Source organism: Propithecus coquereli, unplaced genomic scaffold, assembly GCF_000956105.1.
Source record: "Propithecus coquereli isolate 6110/MARCELLA unplaced genomic scaffold, Pcoq_1.0 Scaffold85, whole genome shotgun sequence".
Classification (NCBI taxonomy): Eukaryota; Metazoa; Chordata; class Mammalia; order Primates; family Indriidae; genus Propithecus; species Propithecus coquereli.
This window is the reverse complement of record NW_012154729.1, coordinates 2,045,194-2,064,231: the sequence shown is the minus strand read 5'-3', so window position 1 is coordinate 2,064,231 and position 19,038 is coordinate 2,045,194. Positions and strand designations below refer to the sequence as shown.

Sequence of the window (19,038 nt, the reverse complement as noted above, 5' to 3'; positions counted from 1 at the left end):
AAAGTTTCTGTTCATGTCCTTTGCCCACTTTTTGATAGGGTCGTTTGATTTTTTCTTGTGGATTTTCCCGAGTTCTAAGTAGATTCTGGTTATCAGCCCTTTATCGGATTTGTAAGAAAATGACTTCTTAAGATGAGAATAAGGGAGAGGAAGAAGAACCAAATTTGGGGTTCTGGTTAAATATGATGATGCAGCAACTGAATAGCCACTCCTTTCTCCTGATTTCTATCAGGATCGTGGTTGGGGATTATATCTCCATTCAATAGTGTCTCTATACACTTCAGAGATAGGCTATTAAATCTGAGATAGAGCACTCAGTATTACTGTCTTTATATTGATGTTCTGTTACAACTATTTTTTTAGTCTTAGGGGAAAAAGAGGACTCAAACTCACCTTACGTTGTTAAATATTTCCTAGACGTATGTGTGAGAGTGTGTGTGTGATAGGAAGGAAACCTGTTAATACTGCTCTCTCAGTTAAACTGCTTTTTCAGTTAGTCCTGTCCTTCATTGCTACATCCACCCTCTCAAGCTCATCTTCCCTGTTTTCTGATTGCTTTGTCAACATTGCAGAAAACCAAAATTCCATTTCTATAAGGGAAGCAATAAGAAAGCACTTTTCCCATAAAGAGATTGGTGCCCCTGACTATCCTTACTCAAAGCCTTCTGTGGATCACTGGGGAGTGACACCCCTGTAATCTACACCGTGCTTGCTCAGTGGCTGCCCAACAGAGCTCAGTCCAAAAGTGCAACCAATCTACTAACCTCGGCCTTCCTGGCTTTCACTGGCTACAACCCTCTCCCCGCCTCTTTCTGCATTCTTCCCCATGTGATGTCGTTCTCCTACAGCCTCCAGACCCCAGCTAGGGACCATGGGAATCACAGATTAGCACCGTGAGCTCCTTCTGGTTTTGTGTCCAGTTCTTCTTGGAGATTTCCTTACTCTGCTAGGCAGCTCCCCCAATCAGCCTGGCAGCTCCGCCACTAATTCTTTAGAAGGAGCAAGCTTTCTTTAGTCCTCGCCACTTGTATAAGAAGAGATGTTTTCTCTCATAAGTTGTTTGATATGAGGTACAGTCATTCTTTCTGTTCTGAAAAGCTCACACTAAATGGGACCATTTAATTCCGAGATGCTCAGAACCACTTAATAATACCTTTGGTTTTGCCTTTCCAAAACATATTTTGTGTTTGTGAAAGGGAACGAGTTTGAGGAGTGGCAAGCAGCAGAGACCAAAGGCTTATCTGTGTGGAATTGTTTCTGCAGAATAGAGCCATATAATCTTCCCTGTTCTGTACCTACTAAATTTTACAAAGGGTTAGAACAACAGTATTTCATCTGTCTTCGGCTTTCTGATAATACCAAATGATATTTCAAATGGAAGTAGTCTTACGGTTTATTTAAATAAGCATTTTCCAAACTAATTTTTATCGCATACTTGTTCCTAAGTGAGGGTAATGTATATTCCTGGTAACCAGAAAGGCCCATATGGTAAAATAAATTTGAGAAATTTGGGTTAAGTAAAATAAATTGATTTCTTTTCTGCAGTGCTTCACAGAATCTTTAATAATACTAATGTGGTTTTTTGGAACCTCCTAATTCAGCTATGGTAGATTGACTTTTTTTATTGTGATTGTTTCATGTAATGCCAATCTTCCTAAAATTAGGTTTTATTTTAAAATTCTTTGTGTATATACCCAACCTATTTGATTTTTTAAAATTTTGTTTTATTGTTGTAATAGCACTTAACATGAGATATACCTTTTTAACAAATATTTGTGTACAATACATTATTGTTGACTGTAAGTTGAATATTATACAGTAGATCTCTAGAGCTTATTCATCCAGCTTGACTGAAACTTTATGCCTGTTGATTAGTAACTCCCCATTTCCCTTCCCCACAACCCTGGCAACCACCATTGCACTCCGATTCTCTGAATTTGACAATTTTGGATATCTCATGCAAGTGGAATAATGCAGTGTTCGTCTTTCTGTGACTGGCTAATTTCACTTGGTATAATGTCCTCAAGGTTCATCCACGTTGTCACATATTGCAGAATTTCCTCCCTTTTAAAGACTGAATAGTATTCCATTGTATGCAATTGTGCATACATATATACCACATTTTCTTTATCCATTTATCTGTTGGTGGGCATTTAGGTTGTTTCCACATTTTGGCTTTTGTGAATAGTGCTGCTATGAACATTAGAGCGCTACTATCTCTTTGAGATCCTGCTTTCAATGTTTTTGGATACATATCCAGAAGTAGATTGCTGGATCATGTAGTAGTTCTGTTTTTAATTTATTTGGGGGAACCTCTGTACTGCTTTCTATGGCAGCTACACCATTTTGCATTCTAGGGTTTCAATTTCTCCACATCCTTGACACTTGGTGACTTTGTTTTTTTATAATATCCATCCTGACAGGTGCGAGGTGAAAATCTCCTTGTGATTTTGATTTGCATCTCCCTGATGATTAGTGATGTTGAGCATTTTTGATATACCATTTGTATGTCTTCTTTGGAGAAATGTCTATTCAAGTCCTCAGCACACTTTTTTAAGACAGGGTCTCACTATGTTGTCCAGGCAGGATTCAAACTTCTGGGTACAAGCTGATCCTTCCACCTCAGCCTCCCAAGTAGCTGGGACTACAGGCTCGCACCATCATGCCTGCTGCTCAGCCCATTACAAAAAATCAGGTTATTATTTACTATTGAGTTGGAGGAATTCCTTGTGTATATTGGAGAATAACCCCTTATCTGATCTATGATTTGCAAATATTTTCTCCCATTCAGTAAGTTGCCTTTTCACTCTGTTGATTGTTTTCTTTGCTGTGCATAACTTTTTAGTTTGATGTAGTCCTACTTGTTTATTTTTTTGTTGCCTGTGCTTCTGGTGTCATACCCATGAAATCATTGCGAAGGACAATGTCAAGGAGCTTTTACCCTATGTTTTATTCTAGCAGTTTTACAGTTTTGGATCTTATGTTTAAGTCTTTAAATATAAAATAATCATATTGAGTTGATTTTTGTGTATGGTATAAGGTAAGGGTCCAATTTTATTCTTTTGTATATGATATCCAGTTTTCTGAATGCCATTTGTTGAAGAGACTATCCTTTCCACATTGTGTATTCTTGGTACCCTTGGTGAAGATCAGTTGACCATATATGCACGGATTTATTTATGGGATCTTTATTCTGTTCCATTGGTCTATATATCTATCTTTATGCCAATAACATACTGTTTTGATTACTGTAGCTTTGTGACATACATTGAAATCAGCAAGAGTGAGGCCTTTAGCTTTGTTCTTTTTTCTCAATATTGATTTGGCTATGAATTTTAGAACTTTGTCTATTTCTGTCAAAAATGCCATTGGAATTTTGGTAGGGATTGCATGAAATCTGTAGATTGCTTTGGGAAGTATGGACATTTTAACAATATTAAATCTTCCCATCCATGAACATGGGATATCTTTTAATTTGTTTGTGCCTTATTTAATTTCTTTTTTAAATATTTTGTAGTTTTCAGTATATAAGTCTTTCAACTCCTTAGTCAACTTTATCCCTAGGTATTTTATTTTTATTTTTTGATGCTATTGTAAATGGGATTGTTTTCCTAATTTCCTTCTTCAGATAGGTCATTGTTAGTATATGGAAATGCAAGTCATTTTCATATGTTGATTTTGTATCCTATAACTTTCCCAAATTCATTTATTAGCTCTAACAGTTTTTTAAAGGGGACTGTGGAGTTTTCCTCTATATAAGATCATGTCATCTGCAAATGGGCATAATTTTACTTCCTCCCTTCTAATTTTGACACATATTATTTCTTTTTCTTGCCCACTTGCTCTGGCTTGGACTTCTAGTACTATGTTGAATAGAAGTGGTGAGAGTGGGCATCCTTGCCTTGTTCCTGATCTTAAAGGAAAAGCTTCCATTTTTTCATCATTGAGTATGATGGTAGCTGTGGGCTATCCATATTTAGCCTTCAGTATGTTGAGGTAATTTTCTTCTACTCCTGGTTTGTTGAGAGTTTTTATCAAAGGATGTTGAATTTTGTCGAATGCTTCTTCTGCATCTATTGAAATGATCATGTGATTTTTACCCTTTATTCTGTTAATGTGGTGTATCACATTAATTAATTTTCATATGTTGAGCCATCCTTACATTCCATGGATAAACCCCATTTGGTCATGATGTATCATCCTTTTTATGTACTGTTGGATTTGGTTTGCTAGCATTTTGATGAGGATTTTTGTATCTACATTTATCAGGGATATTGGCTGTGGTTTTCTTTTCTTATGGTGTCTTTATCTGGATTTGGCATCAGGGAAACTATGGCTTCATAAAATAACTTTGAAAGTATTCCTCCCTTTTCAATTTTTTGGAAGGGTTTGAGAGGATTGGCACTAATTCTTCTTTAAATATTTAGCAGAATTCACCAGTGAAGTTATTTGGTCCTGGGCTTTTTTTCATTGGGAAGTTTTTATGGTAGATAGTCTTGACTCTTAAATGAACAATTATATCTCAAGAAGCTAGTGTTCTGTGAAAGAGTTTGTGAAATAATGTTTTAAATTCAGACCCTTTAACCTAATGTAATAGTAAGACTTTGGACAAATAGGACTGGATTCTACTTGTGGGTCTTCTACCAATTAACTTCATTTACAGAATTAACACAATAATACCTGCTGCAAATGGTATTGTGAAAATTAAATGAAATATAGTATTTATACTAACTAAATAAAATCCTAGGTACTTAGATGGCTTTAAATATATGTTATCTATTATCATGAATAAAAAACCTAGTTTAGTCAACACTCTTTCCAAGAAGAAGCAAGCATTTCTTATTTACAGTAATAATTTAGTAGAATTTCCTAAAATACCTTCTGCATGATCCAGGAATGAAGAAATTACATGCAATGTTCAGTTCAATTTTAGTAGTTAATACAATTTGTAGTATTCTATTTGTTGAGGAAAGGGAGGGAAAAGAACATCTATTAAGAGTTTATTTAGCATTCACATCGGTCTTATGGAATAGAAATTATCTACCCCCATTTCATTGGTGATAAAGCTTAAGTAAATTGCCCAAGTTCATGTGAAGCATATTAGCTGGCAGAGTTAGGATTTAAAATTAGGTCCCCTGACTCCAAAGCTAGTGCTCTCTCCATACTATGCCATGATGCCTTCTTTAAAAATTGATAATTCATTCTTATGTGTACGATAGGTCTCTGTTAACAAAGACTATTCTATTCACTCATTTCAAACAAATATCTTCCCTACTAGATCTCAATATAGTGGTCCTAAGTCAATCTCATCCCAATAATGTTTCATGGTCCTTTTGTTAGAATTTCTCTCATATTTAACTCAGGGGAGGTGATGTGGGGATTGTAAGTACAACATTGGCTTGGGTCTTAGGTGTGAATCCTAGTCCTCCTGTGCTTTAATTAGCTGCATGACATCAACGAGTCACTCTGTATCTCTAGGGCTTAGTTTTCCTACTATTTGTCCTACCTACCTCATGGGTTCTGTGGAATTTAGATTAAACCACTTTGCCAACTCCCCATGTCTATTGTAGTGGTCTCGAAGTGGGGTATGCATACTCCGAGGATAAGCGAGACGATTGATTCAGGTAAATGAGGACAATATCAGAATTTCTACTAATAGTTATTTTCAATCTTGTTCTTTTAGAATTTCTATCTTTGGGATATGTTTCACAATATATTAACATAGCATTACATTTAGGTAACTCATAAACAAACATACATGGAGATATGTGCTAAACGTTTTAATTGATAGGGGTTTGTGATAAAAAATGTGGGAGGCCTGGTGGCCTCCAGGATACAGTTCAAATACTTTGGCATAAAATTTAAGTCCCCTGTGTACCCTCTAGTTTCATTTCTTCCTCGCCCTTCCCACCTGCTTCTTAATTAGCTGAGCACACATAGCTTCATTGTCTTTGCTTCTACTACTCTTTCTGCCCGAAACTCCTGAAACCTCTCTCATTCCCCCACCTTCTACTTGGAGACCTCCTACTCATTTTTCAAGACTCAGCAGAAGAGTTATCTCCTGAATGAGCCCTTTCCTGAACCTCCGAGGTACCAGATCACTCACCCTCCTTGGACTTCTGTTGTGTGCTATACATGGCACCTGTAACGTGTGCTTGCTTGACTTCATTTACTAGTCTATATGCCCCCGAAGGGCAATTGCCGTGTCTTCTTCATCTTATTTTGTTCTAGCACCTAGTATGGTCCCTGGTATGTGTTTCATAAATATTGATTAATTATCCAAATAGCCAATTAGTTCTGAGAGTACTATAAAATGTTAAAATTTCCAGGCAAATCCAAAGAGCCATTATTATTAATATGTGTTAAACTCCCACAAGTTTCAGTGGAATATCTCTCTGAAAAATCTTGACCAAGTGACGTGAGAAAAACAATCTTAATTGATATTTGCAGGCACTGGTTTTGAACCCTGTCTGTGCATTTCACCTCAGAGTTATCAAAAATATCGATGCCCAGGCTCCACGCAGAGGAATTTTGACACAATGGGTATGGGATAAGGTTCAGCATCTGTGGTTCTTAAAAGCTCTCCAGATTTTCATGTGCAGCCAGGGCTGAGAACCACTGTTTCAAATGTCATGGACAGAGTAAAAAAAGGTGCTTGGGAAACCATGGGGCAAGTGAGTGCTTTTCCCAAAAATGCACCTGCAGTTATGAAAGCTTATTTAGTACCCTGTCTTTGTAAGGTTAAAATCTGTCCTTGGGGAAAAACACATACATACAAACTGCAGTTGTTTATTGAGACCAACCTACTGAGTCACTTGGATGAAAACATGAGAGTTTTCACCCCTAGCATGAGTTCACTAAGAATAGATCACATTGCAGGAGCCTGAATGATATTCTGGAAGGGGTGGCTGAAGACCTCGACACAGGCCGATGAGAGGATCAACTGGTGAGGTGGCTGCTCACCGAGCATGAGGGCTGGGCAAGTTCCGAAAGTGTTTACCATTTGTAATGAAATAGAAAAGGCTTTGGTGAGAAAGCAGTGAAGATTAATGCTAATAAGTCACATTGAATTCTAACAAGATAACTTACAGGAAAGCATTTTGAGAACTGCGAAGGGCGGTACATAACTAAGGGATTATTATGTTGTATTGATATTATAGTCAGTGTGAAATAGGCTCTATCTAAAATACTCACTGGGAAAGTGTATCCCAATTAGGCTGCATAGAGAACAAAAAGGCAAAAGTTTATGAAGTCAGATCTCGATTTTGCAACTAACACCTCCACCCCTCTCTTTCTCACCTTGAGACTGTTAGAAAACTGAGTGAGGTGCCAAATTAGAATCAAACTGCCTCTCTGGGTGAAAACTGTGTCTGAGCATCAGCTAATATTAACCTAGAGTATATGGAATTTGAAGTTTCTTTAAGGATGTTTTTGAGAAACCTTATTGGGATTCGTGCATGTGTTGCCAACATTGGGTTTTCTAGAGAATCACAGTGAATAGCTGGTACATAGCCATTATTAATTTGCATCCTAAACATCAAGGCCTCTGGATAGAAATTACCTGTTTGCATTGCATACTAATTTGGGCATCGCTGCTTTGGAATTGATGAAAGTTTAGCCTATAAACGGACTGAAGTTTCTTTTGTGCTAAGAAAGAATTTACTTAGCAGATGCATGGTATGCCAAAGGTCACTGAGGTTAATATTTTTAAGAAAATAAATATTTCCAAGCACTCAGGTGCCATGTGTTACAAATCACACCCCTCAGGGACTATTACAAGAGAGGCTCATCTGTCCCTTGAAGTCAGGCAGGCAGGACCTCTAGTGGCAATGGCTAGTTAGCAGTTAGACTTGGTGTTAAGGTTTTAGAAAGTACAAATTGCATTTTTTTTAAGTTCTGGTTGATGTAATTTGAACTCCTCCCAATAATCCTCAAATAATTAAGCTTTGCACATCTCAATTCCCTGATGTCCAAATTGTCACAAGTTCTCTCCGTGTACATGTTTCTTTGAGGAACACCGTCAAAGAGAAGGGTTTCAAAGATTCCCTGGCAAAGTGGAGACTTGGAACTCTAAAAGTGACGCTGCCCTTAAGGTGTGGAATGAGGTCAATGAATGTTTTTAATTGGCTTTTAACTTGAAAACTACTGACTTGTAATCACATTGAGCATTGATGCTCCTAAACTGCCATTTGTCCTCTGAATTTGATCTTTCAAACAACAGTGAAAAATGATTTTGAGAGCTCCTCTCTTGGGGAAGAGGGCATGGGGAAGGAGTTTTGACTTGTATTTGTGGGGGCTTCAGCTAGGGCTGAACTAAATCCTGCAGCTGAGTTCAGGCGCCACCAGGAGCAGGCCTGCAGTTACATCTGACCCCTCTCTCTGCCAGCAGGTCCTGTGGGGTCCCCTGGCTGCTAGGTACTGGACCCCATCCAGGTAGGTGTTCCTCAGTCTAGCCTCACCTCCGCTCACTCCTCCGTGCCTTTGCTCTCTGTGGTAGGGGTGACACAGAGGGTGATGCTGTGCTGTGAGCAGGCAGCTAGATGGGAGCCTGACCTTGGGGTTCCATGCACACATGGGGCACAGCCCACGGATGCACCAACTGGCTTGTGCTATGGGGAGGGTGAGGAGGAAGAGAGAAAGAGAGAAGAAAACCCCTCTTCCATCTCTAACCTAGGACTCTAGTATGTTCCAGTTCTGAGTCCTTTCAGGGCTTAGCTAAAAATGTCACTCAGGAACCCTCCCCTGATCAAGGTCAGGCCCTCCTATGTGCTTTTGTAGCTTCCTGTACTTGTCCCTACTAGCACTTATTACTATTATAATGAATTATTTGTGTAAATAATTATTTATTATCTGTCTCAGTTGATGATAAACTTCATGAGGGCAGAGAGTGGTGTCTGTCCTGTTTATTTTGGTGCTCTTATGCAGAAGGCCTGAGGTACAGTAGGTGCACAATAGATATTTGTTGAATGAGTGAATGAAGCAATGAATGAATGAATGAATGAATAAGGTACACAAAAGCATACACACAACAACAATCTTTGGAAATAACCTAATGTCTAGCAAGACAGAAATAAATCATGGAGATCCATTTGGTCGAATGCATCATCAAAAGGTATATCTTAAAAAATACTTAATAACATTGAAAAATGTTCAGAATGTAAGGTTAAGTGAAAAAAATAGGACACAAGATTAACATATTGTATGATTTCTTTTTCTTTTTTTGCATAAAGAAAATACAGTTAGTTCTTACTATTTGTGGTTGTTACGTTCTATGAAGTCACCACAAACACTGAATTACCAAATACTGAATCATTGCACCTAGGGGAAATATAGAGTTAGGTTCCTGCAAGCCTCAGGTCACAGCATTTTTGTCAACTGATCAATGTATAACCTTATTTTATGTGTGTTTCTGTTTAAAGACATCTTATTTAATGTATATTATTGATTCCTTAACATTGAACTCACAATCAACAGCACTGTCACCCATGCCTGAAAGAAGCTTATCTAACACACATATTTCTCTTAAAAGCACATCACAGCTTCTTATGCTTAGGGACACTAGACAGCACTTCAGCACTTATGCTTGGGGGCCATTTTAAACAGTGAAATCATTAACAAGAAGCCTAAAAATTTAAAAAATACAGCATTAAGTAGACCCCAAAAAGGACACTAGCTTACAATATGAGCTGAAAGAAGAAGGCAGATAGTCACCTTATTTGACCTCAGCTGGGGACATGTGCATCAGCCAACTCCACTCGTTTTCTGCTCTGCGCATGTGCATGTCCACAAAAGTGTGAGAAGTGCTGTGAGTATTGATTTGGGGTTACGATTAAATTTTGGCAAATAGGGGAATTTGCAAAGACAGAATCTGTGAATAATGAAGATTGGCTATATACGCTTAAAAAAACCTGAGGGCAAATATGTCCCTCAAGGTAATGGGACTATGGTGACAAACATTTTTTAAATTTATCCTTTTCTTCAATTTCCCAAATTTCTAAAATTAACTCATACTACTTTATAACTAGAAAAGTAAATATTATTTTTCTCATATTAGAGAATAACAAAATGTGATGGCTGGAATATATAGAAAGGCTAGAAAAATGTTCTTTGGCCTGCTGTGACATATTAAGTTGAACACATTACCTTCCATGTGAGTTGTATTTAACTCACGTTAGTTTTAAGCCTGGGGCCTTGTGAAGCATATGGAACTCACATGTCTCTTCACCTTGGGAGCTGCAAGAATTATTTTTCAAGTTGCATATAACTCACGCACAGAAAACAATAAAAAATAACAAATTTTTCATTAAATTAGAAAGGATCATTTTGTTTTTGAAGTTTTATTCTATTTTCATAATAAAACACTGTGGCCCCAAGGAAAACAAAAATTTTTTTTAGTGCGGCAGTCAATATGTTAAAAATAAAAAGCCAAAACTCTCAGTATGGTAGTTTCAAAAACATATCGTCCCATAACTTTAACTTTGAAAGATGTTTTGAATTCCCCCTGATAAGGCTTTTTTTTAGATTTTGAGACAGGCTTTTGCTCTGTCGCCTGGGCTAGAGTGCAGTGGCATGATTGTAGCTCACTGCAACTTCAAACTTCTGGGCTCAAGCGATCCTCCTGCCTCAGCCTCCCAAGTAGCTGGGATTGCAGGCACATGCCATCACCATGCCCAGCTAATTTTTTCTATTTTTTGTAGAGACAGGGTCTCGCTCTTGCTCAGGCTCGTCTGGAACTCCAGACCTCAAGCAATCCTCCTGCCTTGGCCTCCCAGAGTGCTAGGATTACAGGTGTGAGCCACCACGCCCAACCTGATAAGACTTTTTTGAATGGCCAATGTACCATTCTACAGTCAGGAACAGGGTGACTCTCTGAGCAAGGGCTTCAAGCTCAGCAGGAGAAAGAGACGTAAGCATGAACAAGACCTATCTTTGCAAGTATACATCAACCACCTGAGGAAGGATGGCGTTCTCTGGAAATCCTTGGCTTCAGCTCCCTACCTCCTGTCAAGTCTGGGCTAGGTGCCCCTCAGTAGAGTGTCACAATGTCCTTTCCTATTGCAGCACTCCCCAGTGTGCTGTCCTTACCTGCTCATGTTTGCATTCCCAACTAGACTTAAAGCTCTGTGATGACAAGGGCTGAATGGAGCTTGTCCACATTGCATGACATTACCTAGTACATTGCTTTGCACACAGCGAAGGTCAAATCAGTATTTGTTCAACATAGAATGGAATGATTACGCATCAAGCACCCCAACAGATAGTGGACTCTGTCAGAATCGTTATCTTTAAATTTGAAGGTTAACATCAGAAATAACACCAAACTTTGTGGGAAAATGTTGAAGAGTTCAAATGAGAAAATTTCATATTCTTAAAAAAATGGACAAAATTTTCTATACTCAAGCAAAAGAAGATCATAGAAATAAGGATCTGCCTCTGAATGAAAAGCAAATATAATTCTTGTTCCCTTTATGTTCTTACAATTGTACACCCTGTTCAGCGATCCTCAGGGTTGTGATTTCTTCAGGCTTGCAATTTCTTGAAGTGTCCATAAACACAGATAGCAGAACTCAATTCCTGAAATGTGCTCCTGTTTGATAAGGCGGATTCGACCGGATCTTGTTCAGCCTTTAATCTATTTCCTTAAGCATCTGAGAATGTTCCCAACTCAAGGCTATTTCAGTACCTTTCTATTTGCAATGTGTGATGCTATAAAATGATAACTGTATTAATTTTCTATGGCTGCTATAACAAATGGCCACAAACCTAATGGCTTAAAACAACACAAATTTATTATTTTATAGTTCTGTCCATCAGGAGTCTGACACAGATCTCACTGGGCAAAGATGAAGGTGTTAGCAGGGTGCGTTCTTTTCTGGAGGCTCTAGGAGAGAATCCATTTCCTTGCATTTTTCATCTTTAGAAGCTGCTTGCTTTTATTGGCTCATGCCCACCTTCCTTCGTCTTCAAAACCAGCAACATCAAGCTAAGTTCTTCTCATGCTACCATCTCTCTGGTTCCCTCTTCTGAGTCTCTCTTCTGCTTTCAAGCACTCTTGTGTAATTAAGCCCACTGGAATAATCTAGAATAAAAAAAATCTCCCTATTTTAAGGTCAAATGTTTAGCAACCTTAATTCCACCTGCAACCATAATTCACCCTTTCCATCTAACTTGACATATTCACAAATTCTGGGGATTAGGATGTAGACATCTTTGAGGGCTACTGTTCTGCTTACCATAATAACCATACACACAATCATATATATGTACAATCTAGGAAATATAATAAGCCATTTTAAAAACCATGTCCCTATCCCAACTCTACTCCTTTTCCCCCTCAAGAAATGAAAAAAGAAAAGGCTATCCCAAGAATCAAACCACAGAATGAAATAATTTTGAAGATTAAAAAAATGTCAGTTCTTCTTTTGCTATATGGATTTAAGAGAAACATCTCCACAGTATCGCTTGTGTGGGAGTTTATGTGTAGGAATCCAACTGCTCATAAGTTATTTCCATGAAGTCCTGCTCACAGTATGAATAGATAGGATCCTGTTATAATCTGCTCACTGTTTGCCCGAAATTGTGCATACAAATTGTGTCTAAAACCTTTTCTTCTTAATCATTTCTCTTTCAAGAATTTTGTTTATCTTTGTAATCTGATTTAGACAGGGCTGCCTTTTTCAACAGCACAGAGGTAGACTCCAGCCAATCTCAGGAGGAATGATCAGTGGTTGATTTGTAGGGGTCATAAGCTTTTCTGTGTATCGATGGAGAAGGCAAAACACCACAGAACGAAAAATATCAGATTCCATGTCCTGTATGTTCCCATCCCACATCCCACATTTAAAAAATAAAAAGTAATAGAACTAGCAGCATTCCATATTCTAGCTACCTTTTCCCCATCTTCAAACTGTAAGAGTATAAAACATTTGTTATGTTTGGTTTTGCATGAAACCAGAATCAATAAAAAATTTGTTTAGCCTTCAATCCTAAATCTATTTATGATGTGAATACGAATCAGCAGGGCTGGTGTGAGGCTGCCACACTCTACCTGGGCATCTGTGTGATCTATATCAACAATTCCAATACTTCCAAGCAAGGTCAATAAATCATAAAGCTAATGTGCTACTGAATTCAGAGCTTTACCACCAGCAGAATCAATCGAGATGCTTTCAGAGTTTTCAGATTTACGGCTTCTCTTTCTTGAACAAATCCTTTTCCCTATTCCTTCCATCTGTCTGTCTGTCTTATCTGGCTAATATTGAGGAGTGGACACTGGGCCCACTTTCTCCCCTACTGTGAAGTGACCATGTGGTTGGGTGGAACTTGATTACTTGTAGCCAAGTCAATTGTGGTTTTTTTCCATTCCTCTTCCCAGTGAGGCAAAGTGTTGGCACATCATTCTCCTGGCAGCCAAGACTGGTTCAGTTTGGGCTGGTTAGATGCCAGTAGAAGTTTTTTAGGGCTTTTAGGTAAAGCATCCTCCCTCTAAGCAAGAGTCTTGAAGAGTCATCTTTTTCCATTCCAAATTGGTCCTAGAACTTTTGCAGCTGTCTTGTTACCAGTCTGATGAAGTACCTGACCTAGAAGAATCACAGGGAGGTGGAACTCTCTCTCGGTCCCACACACCTCTGAACTTCCAGTTATGCAGAACAATTATTTTTTTGTTGTTCGTTCCAGCTTGTTCAAGTTGGATTTTTTTTTGTTATGCACACTCATTCATTCCACAAATAATTATACATGTCTGCTGTGTACCAGGCACTGCTCTAGACGTTTGAGTATGTCAGAGAACAAAAGAAGGTTCCTGCCTTCCAGTATAAAGCGTTAAAAAAGCAAATAATAACTATAATGAATCAGGAAAGTCAATACGTGTTTTAGAAGGTAGTAAGTCGAACAAGAGGAAGGAGCCAAGGGGTGATGGAGCTGTATGGGGAAGATGGGATTAGCTAGTTTCATTTTAAACAGGGCAGTCATGTTTTACTTCATTGAAAAGGCGCGACTGGAGTAGGCTTTTGAGTGAATGAGCACATGTGGACGTTTGGGGAAGAGCTTTCTAGGCGGAGGAAACTTCCAATGCAAATTTCCTAAATTGGAGCTTGCCTGGGAGTGTGAGAGAGGGGAGGCTGGCGGGGTGGGAGTGAAGTGAGGAAGGACAGAGGTTAACAGGGAGCCCTGTGGGTCTTCTAGCCAATGCAGAAGGATTTTGGCTTTGACTCTGAGTGAAGTGGGGGCCACAGAAGGCTTTTGAGCAGAGGAGTGAAAACAAACACTGGGCTGCCATGCCAGGAATATACTTTGGAGGGATAAAGGAAGGTGCCGGGTGCCAATTTGGTAGGTCATGGTCTAATCCAGCCTGCGGATGCCATTGCCTTGGGCCAAGGTGAGGAAGCTGGTGAGAAGTGGTTTGGATTATGGGTATGTTTTGAAGGCAGAGCCGACAGGATTTCCTGAGCATATGGGTATGTAAGAAAAAAGACAGGAGTCAGGTGTGACTCCAGCTGAAAGCATCCCAACTCATTCGCTCATATTTACCTGACTCACCTAGCAACTATTTATAACCAAGGAATGTCACAAACCACGGAAAAGTCTAATCCAAACCTCTGGTTCACATGCAAACCAGTAATTTGATATTGAGGGCTTTACATTTCCATCAACTATATGTCTCCGCTTAAAATATTTTTCTTGGCTGCCTTTTAAGAATAAAGCTATTTTCCATGGTTTTGGATAGTTAACTGAGGTAGGACTGAAGTGATATCTGTTCTATTCTGTGCAGTAATGTCATTGTCCTTTATCTTCATGGGATGTGGTTTCTCTTTATCCGTAGCCTTCTGCTGCTGCACACGATGACAATCTCTCTCCCTTGGTCATGGACTCGGCATCTGTATATGGGATATTTCGACTCCGATTTTGCTGATGCACCATCCTAATTGCCTGGTTGTTACTGCCTGTCACTTACCAACCAGCGTGAGATGTGTGAGATATTCTTCAGCTCTTCATCAGGAACAGAATTACAGCCTCTATCTTTAGAAATGATATACGCCGAGGATTATTCATGTTTGTAATTACAAATCTTCTAGCAGAAGCACGATTATTAAAAACCTGTGGAAATGACATTTCATCTTCTACCGTAGAACCTGCTGTTAGCCTCTTGAGCTGGTATTGCTTCTGTTGCTGTAATTTCCACCTGCATTTCAATTGTAATTGAACATTATCTCTCTTCTCTGTATCTTTCCACCTGGTTATAATGGTTAGGACTCCTGCTGTTTATCTGTAAATACTTTCCCCTCTGTTCTGAATTACTGGGCTATTTTCTGTGTTTACAACCTAAGGAACAGCAACACTTGTTGCATTGTAATAACTTGAGATGGTTGATTTATTTCTAGTTAGAACCAGTGAGGGCAAGAGCTGGGAGCAACTTTGAAGGTAATTCACTTAAGCCCATCATTTTAAGAATGAAGAACCCGAGGCTTTGGGTGGTTAATTGAATTGCCCGTAATCATCGAGATTCTTGCTGTTGGGTTGTGCTCTGGAGTAGCAGGTATGGATATATACTCAGGGATAGATTCTTTTAAGTCCTAGCACCTTGCAACTTAAACTGATTAACCAATACCTGGCTAACAGAGCAGGAAATGGAAAGGGAAGTGACATTGAATGTTTTTTCTGAGCCAGACACTGCGCTAGGTGCTTTGCATCATGAATCACAAGTGATATGCGCAGCAACCTGATGAGGAAGGAATAATTATGGCCATTTCACCGAAAAACAAAATTGAGATTCTTGGGAGATGAAGCATCAGGCTTAGCAGTACACAGATACTAGCTGATGGTAAGAACTACATCACTTCCCATCCTTCCCATCCTTTCTACCGCATCAGGAACAGAATAACAGATAATACTCTCAAACGGGTGAGGAGTTAACATGGGCTATGTTTAAAGTGATTGGAAACCTAAAGAGTTTGGGAAAATGTGAAGATGGTGAGGTCTGTGCAGCTGCCTCCGTTCTTTTGTTCTGAGTAATCCAGACCTGGCTAAGCAATGTCACCCATCTGTTAAAATAAAGAAAACCCAAACTAGGAGGTAGGAAGCCCCAATTTGCTTAATACTTGAATTTTTCAGTGTTGACTCCTTGAGGTTGTTTTGGGTCTCACTGGTCCAAAGTGGCTCAATCTGACCTGGGGAGGTGGGTTGGAGGAGGAAGGAATTGAAAAAGGAAAGATGCCATCTTCCTACCTGTGGAAAAGGATACTGCCTGAGGTTGCCTGTAGATAAATAAGAGTTTGCCTCTACAATAGGCCGTCTGCCTGAAATAGCTAAGAACACTGGACATCAGAGGTGTGAATTAAATGGCTGTCTTCTTGTTGTGAGTCCCTTAGTTTTTAGCTGTTCCCACTATTGCTGCAGAGACAGAGAGATGGCAGAAGAATCCAGCTTGGAAAATAACATAGAGGTCAAGGGTCAGCTAAGGGAATCTGCCAATTTTATGGTCTGTGGGGCTTTCTGAATGAGTCCCCTTGAATTGCAGGGGAGCATCCATCAGGAACCCCAGTATGCACCATTCTCAACACTGGGGTAGCATTTATCCATGGAAAGTCAGGCACCATAACAGTGAGAATAAGACTAGAACCTATATTCACAAGCACAGAGGGAAAGGTTGGGATTGAAAGGCTGGAGGAGGGAGTGGTTGTCTTCTAGGAGGGCATAGTGGCCATGTCGAGTGAAGGGTGATGTGAAAGGAGTTTAACCCCATAATGACATCCTGAAGGATCTCTACTAAGATCTTAGGAAATAGCAGAGTGCCCCATCTGCTCCACGGTCCTAAAGAAATTAGATTAGTGGCTTCGAAAGCTGTTTTCTCATCAGTATGACCTCAGGTAATTAAAAATTCAGATTTTTGAGTCCTGCCTTCAAAATGTCTGATTCACCAATGAGAACAATCCCCAGGTAACTCTTTCAAGGAGTCCCAGTGGAAACATCTGGGGTAGGTGATCACAATTTCTGTAATTGTGGGTTTCTATGTGCTACTTCTGATGATGCTTCTGCAACATTCCTTGTTTTTTTCTTTTTCAGTTCAGAAATTCTTAATTTGAGTTTCTGGGGCTCAATGGATAGTGTCCAGGGCATCCACAGCACCCCCCCCCGAAATTGTATGCAGAATTTTACACACACATAAGCTGTGTGCGAAGTCTCGAAGGAATGTGTGACTCCCAAGGGGTTCAGAACAACTGCCTCAGCTGTTCTATTCGTCTTCTTCCTGCCTTGATGCACTGGGGCTGGCACATTGCTCTCTGCCCTGGCCAGTCTTCCTGGCCTTAGCGGACAGTCTATTTCTCTTCGATTTTGTAACTTTACATTCTACTGTGAAACACAGGATGAACCTTGGGAGAGAGGGAATCACTTTTATGTTTCTATTAAAATTGATTTCTTTTGGAAGAATATGCCTGTGACAGTTTTCATAGAATACTGCTGTCCACTGTTTTCATGGATACTTAAAAAAAAATGTATCCATATCACCAATATTCGACGGTCTCCATTTTCTCACAGGAGCCAAACCATCTTCAGCACTGCTCCAGTTGCATTACTTGGCTGCTCTGGGTCTTTTGTTGTTTGCGTGGCGTTCCATTGTCCCCAGAATAAAGCCCTGATTCCTGAGCCTGGCTTCAGTGCCCTTTGCAATCTGACCACCTCCTGCTGCTCCCCTAATTGTTCCGTGTTCCAAGCTAACTGTGCTCCTTGCCGTTGCTGAAGCCCTGTCTGTGCCCTCTTTCCTCTGGGCCTACATGGGAGCTCTCCCGTGCCTCTCCATCTGTCACTGTGTACCCTTGTTCAAGGCCTTCCTCCCATCTCTCCCTCCGCCAGAAATTTCCTCTTCTCTGAGCATCAGTTGTAGTTGGTTCATACGGGCATTATGGCATTTGCTACATGTTGATTTGTGTTTTATTATTCATGACTCGTGTTTCTCTTCTTTCTCACTAGATCCTAAGTCCTTTCATAGCAGGGCGCTTGTTGATTTAACTCTGTATCTGGTATACTGCCTGTCACAGTGTTGCTAGCATACAGAAAGCCCTTAATAAAATCTGGTGAATACATTTGGAAGCCTCGATATGGATATTTTGATTCGGAAAAATAATTCTGTTTGTCTTTTCTCCTGGTGATCTAAATTGCTCAGTAGCTTGACAACTGCAAATACGCTGCACTCATTCCCGATGAACTAGAAGAGTAGTCTGATGGCTTCGTTAAAATTTGTACTTTTAAAATTATTTATGTGATTTCATTTTTCATAACATCCTTATGAGACTTGTAGTAGTACAGTCCCTTTTTCCCCCTCTTTCAACTGGGGATTTTACTGAGGCGAGAGGTTAAGGGGGTCATCCCAGGCCACAGAGCACGAAGGTGACAAAACCGGGGTTGGAACCTTGGCCTCCCGAGGACACTTTAGCAAAGCATAGCACTGACTGTGCTAAGAAGGGAGTACAAATGTGTTCACACATTGTCAAATCCTATGGGTCAAAAAGTTTGCTTTAGCGTAGGCAGTATGGATGATGGACTATTTGATATTCTCTCTTTTCACTGTTCTGGCTCCACGGGCTCATCTTTCTCTTTCTGTTCCCTAAATAAGGACAGGGGCCCTCTGCCTTTGACCCTCTCCAGTGTCCAGGCCCCTCAGGAATCTCTCCCCGTCTCATGGTTTCGATTACCGTCACTCTGCCGACTTACCTAATGTCTTTGCCTCTGGTGGTGGCCCCTCACCTGCTCCCACCTCACAGCCCTTATACTTTACCAGAAGTTTCTGCTTGGAGTTCTGCCATCACTTCAAACTCCAGATATCTAAATCCAGACTCATCATCTGCTTTCTGCCTAAACGTACCTCTTTATTATCTACAGTTTTCTACCCTCATTTTCCTAGTCATCCGAGCTCAAAATCATTGTCATCCTTAACTTCTTTATTGGCTATGTCTTCTTGATTTTTCCTTCAAAATGTCTATCACATCCATTTGAGAATGTAGAGGCTTTTGGCCAAGGACCACACCTTTCTCCAGAGCCTCC

The 19,038-nt window shown here is 39.8% G+C and overlaps 1 protein-coding gene and 1 pseudogene across 10 annotated transcripts in view; both read right to left on the bottom strand.

Moving 5' to 3' along the window:
* Positions 1–873, bottom strand: part of LOC105826068 — a 17,483-nt pseudogene extending 16,610 nt beyond the window's left edge.
* Positions 1–19,038, bottom strand: part of ANKS1B (ankyrin repeat and sterile alpha motif domain containing 1B) — a 1,021,409-nt gene that overhangs the window by 191,086 nt on the left and 811,285 nt on the right. The window lies entirely within an intron of this gene.